General features: G+C 37.1%; 1 non-coding gene across 1 annotated transcript; it reads left to right on the forward strand.

Moving 5' to 3' along the window:
* Nucleotides 1-384: 384 nt before the first annotated feature.
* Nucleotides 385-548, forward strand: LOC129405465 (U1 spliceosomal RNA). The gene has a single exon (XR_008630604.1). It is a non-coding gene; the product is annotated as a U1 spliceosomal RNA (small nuclear RNA).
* The last annotated feature ends 7277 nt before the right edge of the window (nucleotides 549-7825 follow it).

The following is a 7825-nucleotide window of genomic DNA, read 5'->3' on the forward strand; positions in this document are numbered from 1 at the left end:
GTGAGACCTCTTGTTACTGTTTTTGGCATATGAATACACCACGAGTAGCTTGTCAAGCTCTGCCATACAGGCAAGGTACTCTCAGTAGCTTACCAGGCTCTCCGAGAGGGGCAGAGATATGAACCCGGGTCAGCCATGTGCAAGGCAAATGCCCTACCCGCTGTGCTATTGCTCCAGCCCAAATGATATGACCTAAGAGAAAAAAACATTAGAATTGTTTACACATAGTTAGTTGCAAATGTAAAAGAGGAAGAACTATTATTCTTCTATTAAGGATATTCAATTCTTTATTTTCTCAGTTTGAAGATTTGGAGGTAGTTTCTTATTCAGTTCAAACTAACACAATCTGTATTGCTTTAGAAATTGTCATGGGAAGAGCACGACTGAAATAATTGGCAAGGCAGATACCATGATTCTAAATGTGGTTTTCCCAGAGTGAGACTCATTCACTGCACTCAGGATGTACTGACACCTGCAATTTCCCCAAATGTGGGAAACTCACTGCATAATTTGTGGTAGTGAGGAGACTGCAGTTGTGGTCTCCCATTAAGTTGCTGGTCTCAAGATGTAGTATGGGCTGGGGAGATAGTAGGTAGGGCACTTATCTTGCATGAGGCTGACCTAGATTTGATCTTCAGCATCCTGGAGATCAAATAAGGCCCTCTATGCTCTTCAGTACAGAGCCAGGATTAATGCCTGAACATTGCCAGGTGTGGCCTGCCAACCTAAAACAAAACAATTACCACAGAAATAAATAATGAAATTATAATGTGGAAGATCAGTGTTCAGTGTGGAGGAGTTATTTTCTGGTGTAATGGAAACTGACATGGCAAGAGTGAATATATATTTTGCAGTTGTTAAGAATTTTTCTAAGAAACGTATTAAACAACAATAGCTCAATAACACTCAACAGTGAAAAAAGGATAAAACCAAGATATGGTTGTCATAGGTACCATTAGAACTTGCAAATGTAAGGCAGGGGAGATAGCTCAATGAGTGGGAGTACAAGCTTAATATAAGGTTCAATCCCCAGAACTTCTTGGTTGCCCAAGCATCAAACCTGGAGTTGTCCCTAAACTCTGGTTGTGCATCAAAAATATCCCTCTCCCAAAATAAACAATTTCTAAGTGGATTAAAGAGCATCAGTAAATCTTTCAACACAATGGAAAATATATCTCAGGGGAAGGAAAGCACTGGTATGGCTTTATCATAAAATTATAACTACAGATTTGTTTGAATAAACCAGGAGTGAAAAGACAAATATGTTGAAGAGAAGTTTTGGTGGAACTATTAATACATGGAGCTATTGAAAAAAATGAAATGCCAATGAAGAAAAAAAACAGAAGCAACTACTTGATTTTTAAAATGATTCTAAGGTAAGAAACAGCCTAGAAAAGTTGTTCAGCCTGTACAATGGCCTTTTACTAATGCACACTTATAAAATTACTGGGAATAATCATGGAAAATGATCAGGTAGATTTTAGAGTCACTGAAAACACTGATGAATCTTTCCCAACGAATAAAATTCAGGTTAACTTATAAAAAATATCCCTCATCCAGTGCAGAAGGCTAAATCAGGACTGTCACTTGCCTCTCTGAATGGTTTCTTTTTCTTATTGCAGTTATCTGCGTCTTGTTCCACTATTTCATATTAGCTAGAGATGTAACAGATGACATTTTGTTTTATTTTGTTTATTATAATTTTATGGATAAAAGGGACAACCTGGCTATGATGCATACATAGTTTTATATAATCTAAATGTAGTACTACAATGTATAGTCCAGTGGTTGGCAAAATGACTCTATGGAGTTTTGAGTTTTCTACCTTACAGTAAAGATGAACATGGAATCTATACAGGAGGGGGGGTGAACCAAATATTTGGTGACTCAGAAGTGAATATGTGAGTGGACATTGAAATATCTGTTAACTATTTCAGGTTCTGCTTTCTTCTGAGTACATTCTGGTTTCTTGTTGGCTGATTTGGGCCATGTGACTATTTTCTCCTAATCAGTAGAGAGTCTCAGAGAATGCATTACTTTCAGAGCTTCTAAACTAAACTAAACCCTTCTAAACTAAACTAAATTTAGTCTAAACTAAACTAAATTTATTCTAAACTTAAACTAAATTTTCTCCTCTGCTTCAGTAAATCAGAATGTTTAACATGGTATTTTTTCACACTGGATCCCAGAGGAGAGATAGAACAAAGTCCCCAGTTATGGGAGAATTTTAGCAAGAATGGGAAATTATTTATTGTTTTTCTAAGCCATGGATATTTGGAAATTTTTTAATACTGAAACATATCCTATTATTCTCATAGATGTTAAATTACTAATACATAAATTACAGTTCTCTCATTCAAACAAGTAAAAGTGAACCAAAAAATATCTAGTTGAAAGAGTTTGCACATTTCTATAGACTTTTCTTTCAAATTATGGGGTTTATTTTAAGTGAATATTATTTTCATCTGATACATTATATTTAAAAATAAGAACTGGGGAATTTATTTTAGAGATTTGTCTGGTCCTCAACAGATTTCTCTGTCTTTGACTATCTGTATTCTCTCTCTCTTTCTTTCTTTCTTTCTTTCTTTCTTTCTTTCTTTCTTTCTTTCTTTCTTTCTTTCTTTCTTTCTTTCTTTCTTTCTTTCTTTCTTTCTTTCTTTCTTTCTTTCTTTCTTTCTTTCTTCCTTCCTTCCTTCCTTCCTTCCTTCCTTCCTTCCTTCCTTCCTTCCTTCCTTTCTTTCTTTCTTTCTTTCTTTCTTTCTTTCTTTCTTTCTTTCTTTCTTTCTTTCTTTCTTCCTTCCTTCCTTCCTTCCTTCCTTCCTTCCTTCCTTCCTTCCTTCCTTCCTTTCTCCTTTCTTTCTTTCTTTCTTTCTTTCTTTCTTTCTTTCTTTCTTTCTTTCTTTCTTTCTTTCTTTCTTTCTCTGTCTGTCTCTCTCATCTATGGCTCTCTAAATAAAACTCTTTTACTTCACTGAAAATAAGAAAAATGAAAATTGACTTAGTCATATTTTAATGTATTATTTGAACCTATGTTTGCATTTACAAGTGTATCTGATTGATGGAACCTATGACACATCTAGAACACTGGATGAAATGGAATGGCAAAGAATACTTTTTAGCTTGTTTGCCCAAGAAGGTACATCAAAGCAACATTGCAAAGAGTTGAAGGAGCCTAGCAGGTCCTCACATTCACAACCCTGTGAAAAAGCTCTTTTACTTAGAGCACCAGGTGTTTCAGAACTTGGCTGCTCAGCTGCAGGCAGATTGATAGGGAGCCGGGTAATGAGCTTTTCGAAAAAAGAATTAAACTTAAGAAGAAATTGCCCTTGGTAAGGAGCTGTAATACAGCCACTAGGGTGTTTGCTTGTAGTTATCAGATGAGCATTGGATCTCGCACCTCATATGTTCCCTCGAGTACTATCAGGAGTGATCCCTGAGCACAGAACCAGAATTAAGCTCTGACCATAGCTGTGTGTGACACAAAACCAAAAAAGAAAAAAAAAGGAAGTTAAGAAGGAAGGAAGGAAGGAAGGAAGGAAGGAAGGAAGGAAGGAAGGAAGGAAGGAAGGAAGGAAGGAAGGAAGGAAGGAAGGAAGGAAGGAAGGAAGGGAGGGAGGGAAGGGGGAGGGAAGAAGGAGGAATGAAGGAAAGGAAGGATGGAGGAAGGAAACTCCAGGCCAAGGCAATTGGGAAGAACTGAATATAATCCTCTTCCAAAAACCACCCTATGCTTTCCTTCCTAGACCACATTCTCTCTTGAACTGTAACACATATCCCTCTTCTCTGCTCTGTTCGGAGAAGTTCTTGAACTCTTTTTTCTTTTTCTTTTTGGGTCACACCCTGCGATGCTTAGAGGGGTTATTCCTTGTTTTGCACTCAGGAATCACTCCTGGCGGTGCTCAGAGAACCATATGGGATGCTGGTAATCGAACCCCGGTCAGCGACGTGCAAGGCAAAAGCCCTACCTACTGTGTTAGCGCTCCAGCCTCCAAGTTCTTGAACTCATGATCACATGTTTCTTCCTTTCTTTTAATCTTTATATCTCCCTAAATTTCTTTTTAACAAAAGCTATTTTGTTTCACTATTTTGCCTCTTCCAGAAATCTTTTCTGTGAGAGAAGGTGACAGACCCATAATGCCTGTTCCAAGGTGAGGACTGATTTTTCCTTTCCTGTGAAGAATCCTTAGTCACTCCAACCCAGTTCTATGGTTCTCTGAGGACTTAAGTGATGGGGAACTGTTCCAAACTCTGCAGAGTAAGTGGACTTCAGTCATTGCTTGGTGGCGACTTTGTGGGGCTGTTGGGATGTGAACATCCCTGTGCCATGTAGCTGCTTGTAGGAGAATTTACCTGACCTAGGCCAGGCATTTCTTTGCGTGGTTGAGGTCACTGGAACAGAGAGGTGGAAGCATGTAAGGCAATCACTGTAACCCTACGCTATCTCTCCAGTCATACCTTCTTTACCTTCGAAGTCTCCAATTCTCAATTCTATTTAACAATATTAGCTAAATACAAATCTCTCAGAGGAATAAGAATAATTGCCCTGAATTGGCTTCTTCAGATATAATATCCATTAAGAGTGCTACTGAAAGTCTCTATCTGGATTTTAATAGTTGCTGTACCCCGATGCAAAGTCAGAGTTCAACAACTTGAGGCTTTATTATTTCCTCTAATTTGTCAGAGAGTGTGGCATCTTAGCTATCTGTAGCTAACCCTGAGCAAGTGAAATTGCTCCTTTATTTTGTGTAGTCATGCCACTGATTCTGACACTGTAAGACTAGTTTACAGGAAAAATGAATCCCAAGAGACAGGGTCAAGGATGTCCCAATAATATGTGGCTTCTTTATAAAGTACTCATGTGGAGGGTGAATATTATAAACTCATTGCAGATCCTACATTTTTGGACTAATCTGTTATGGTTCACTAGCTATTTAAAATTCAAGGGTGGGATTTGCTTTCTATAAAACATAAAACTTGTCAAAAATGTCTTCCAAATGCCAAATTAATTTGACAAAACATTTAAAAGGCAATTGATAGAATCTAGACTAAGCCATTTGAAGAAGTTGTTCAGAAATTTTATAGAAATAAAGTTTAAATAGAATGCCATCAATTAATTTAGATAATTATTGCTTTCATATAGAAATTAAGGCTTAGTGACTTTTAAATCCTAAACTTAGCAAAAAGGAGTGGAAAGAATGTAGTGTACAAGTTTAATATTATAACTTAATTCCCAATGTGATGGCATTTGTGGGTGGATCTTTGGAGGTGATTAGGCTACAAGTCCTCATGAAAGGGATTAATATTCTTAAAAAAAGAGACCTCAGAGCATTCATTCTCCTCCACACCATGTGAAAACACAAGGAGTTCCTAGCAGTCTGTGAACCAGGAAGCGGTACTTCACCAGACATCTGTTTTCATCTTGGACTTCCCAACCACCAGAACTGTGAGAAAAAAGAAAAAGCGTCTGTTGTCTCTAAATCATCCAGTGTATAGAATTTTGTTTTTTTCTAGTCTGAGTAGACAGTCTTTTCTAGTCTAACTAACTTTTGTAGTCTGAAAAGTTAGACAGTACTCATTATACTTCCTTGTATAAAATAATGAGAGATGGGGGGTAAAGAGGAGGAGAAAGCCTATATCCATATTACATGACATAAATAGAAATATGTTTCTTTTCAGAATGAATATTGAGAACAGTGAGTTTAAAGCAGGGTGCAAGGTGGCTGAATATTTGAAGAGCTCTTTTATAAGGAGAAGATGTTTCATGTGCTGCTTATATGTAAGCTTGTTCTCTGGTAGGAACACCCAATCTACAAACTGTTGTCTTAGAAATTCTTACCATGAATTTAGATTGGTATGACTGGAGTTGCTATATAAATTCAATAAAGACCCTTTTAAGACCTAAACCTACATGTCCAGTGCAAGATTAGAGTACCTGCTATAATCTAAAAGGGTGAAGAGAATAGGACTCAAGTTCTATTAGTTATTCTGTCTGTTATCACAAATGTATAAATTTGAACAACAACAAAAAAAACTCAAACCAACCCTGAGCCGAGGACACAAGTCAGGGCTTGTTATTCTCTCTTAGTTCTGCCCCAAGTGTTTCAAGTTTACATCTTGAGTTGGCACTGAGTGAGGGGAAAGGGGAGACTGACCTTAGAGAAGTTTCCTTATATTGTCATTTCTCTTAAATTGACATAAATTTAGTAAAGCAAACTATTGAATACACCTCTTTCAACTCCACTTAATGCTATCAGGAGAGAAGTTTGCATTTCTTTGGCCCATACACAGTTGCTGAACTGATTAATGTAGCACAGTACAAAGATTACAATCCCTGCCTTGTTCTAGGTGTCATTCGTTTAATCAATCACTTCAGGTAAAATGCAAAACCACAAAATCAGTGGTCTAGGGGTGGGGGCTATGCAGATTGGTTTTTATGTATTAAAAATAGTTTTCTTTGGCAAGTTACTCCCTAGTCATCATTGTCAGTCAGCTTCCTCACGTTAGATTAAATTGACCACCTTCTGTTTCACTATCAACTGAAAATTTCCAAGTCATTCTGATTACTTTTCTCCTTCTTTCTGCTGTGACCCTTCCTTACTCCCCATGGCCTTGCCTTCTGTTCTGTGCACAGGTGTTGCAACTTTCTTTTCCTACCATTTTGAATTATTTTGTCACTATCTTTCCTCCTCACCCCCACACATGACAGAGAGATACAGATGTTGTCCAAGAATTTCTCTAAAAATGAAAAAAGATTAAAAAATAGAGAAGCTCATTATTTTTATAAAATTATTTAAAATCCAAAAAATACAAACCAGTTGCATAGCATAACACCTAAAATTTTAGAGAAATAAAAGTTGGGCAGAGTTCCTATGTAGCTGAAAACTAAATAATACTCACTTCAGTCGAGGAAGGAGAGCTATTGAAAATGATATCTCATAAACTTTAAAAAAGAAATGTAGGAGCTGGAGCAATAGCACAGCGGGTAGGGTGTTTGCCTTGCATATGGTCAACCCGGATTCCATTCCCAGCATCCCATATGGTCCCCTGAGCACCTCCAGGGGTAACTCCTGAGTGCAGAACCAGGGGTAACCCCTGTGAATCGCTTTGTGTGACCCCCCCCCCAAATGTAGACTATGGGAGTAGAGCCTCTGAGTTTATTGACTCATCTCCACCTCATGACCCTTTTCTCTCTTTTGGACTAACAGAGCCCAAAGAAACTATATCTGATCTAATTCTCTCCCAAGAGGAAGCTGGGTAGGTCATTAAACCTTTCTGGCTTTATATCAGCAGTTATAAATTGAGAAAGTTGGGATAAACCATTTTGGGCATCTTTCACAGCAGTATCATTCTATGATTCCATAAAATCATGGAAGATGAAAGAATGTGCAAACCACATAGTTTATCACGAGAAGCCCCAAGTAGACCTTGGCACAGAAGACTTAAATATATATTAGCCCTGAATTTTCTTAAAAACAATTTTCTTGAATAACAAATCAATAGCAACAAAGGTATGTGAGGTTTCAATAATACTTTTTCCTTCTTGAATTCAGTGAACTATATGCTAAATAACTTTTGAATTGTTTCTTTTTTTTTATTCCACTTTCATGCAACAGCAGGCTCATAGTAAATTTCACATTATTTGACTTGCTCTCACAGTAATTTATCACATTGGGGAAAACTGCATCTAGCCTCAACAAATTAAAGCCAAATTTGATTTAATCATTTTCATTTTAACAGAAGCCATTAGCATGGCAGGATTAAGAATAAATTCTTTGTTTTGATTATTTGTCTTGAATAAATTTATTGGATTCCTTACCAAATT

This window comes from Sorex araneus, chromosome 5, assembly GCF_027595985.1.
Source record: "Sorex araneus isolate mSorAra2 chromosome 5, mSorAra2.pri, whole genome shotgun sequence".
Taxonomy (NCBI): domain Eukaryota; kingdom Metazoa; phylum Chordata; class Mammalia; order Eulipotyphla; family Soricidae; genus Sorex; species Sorex araneus.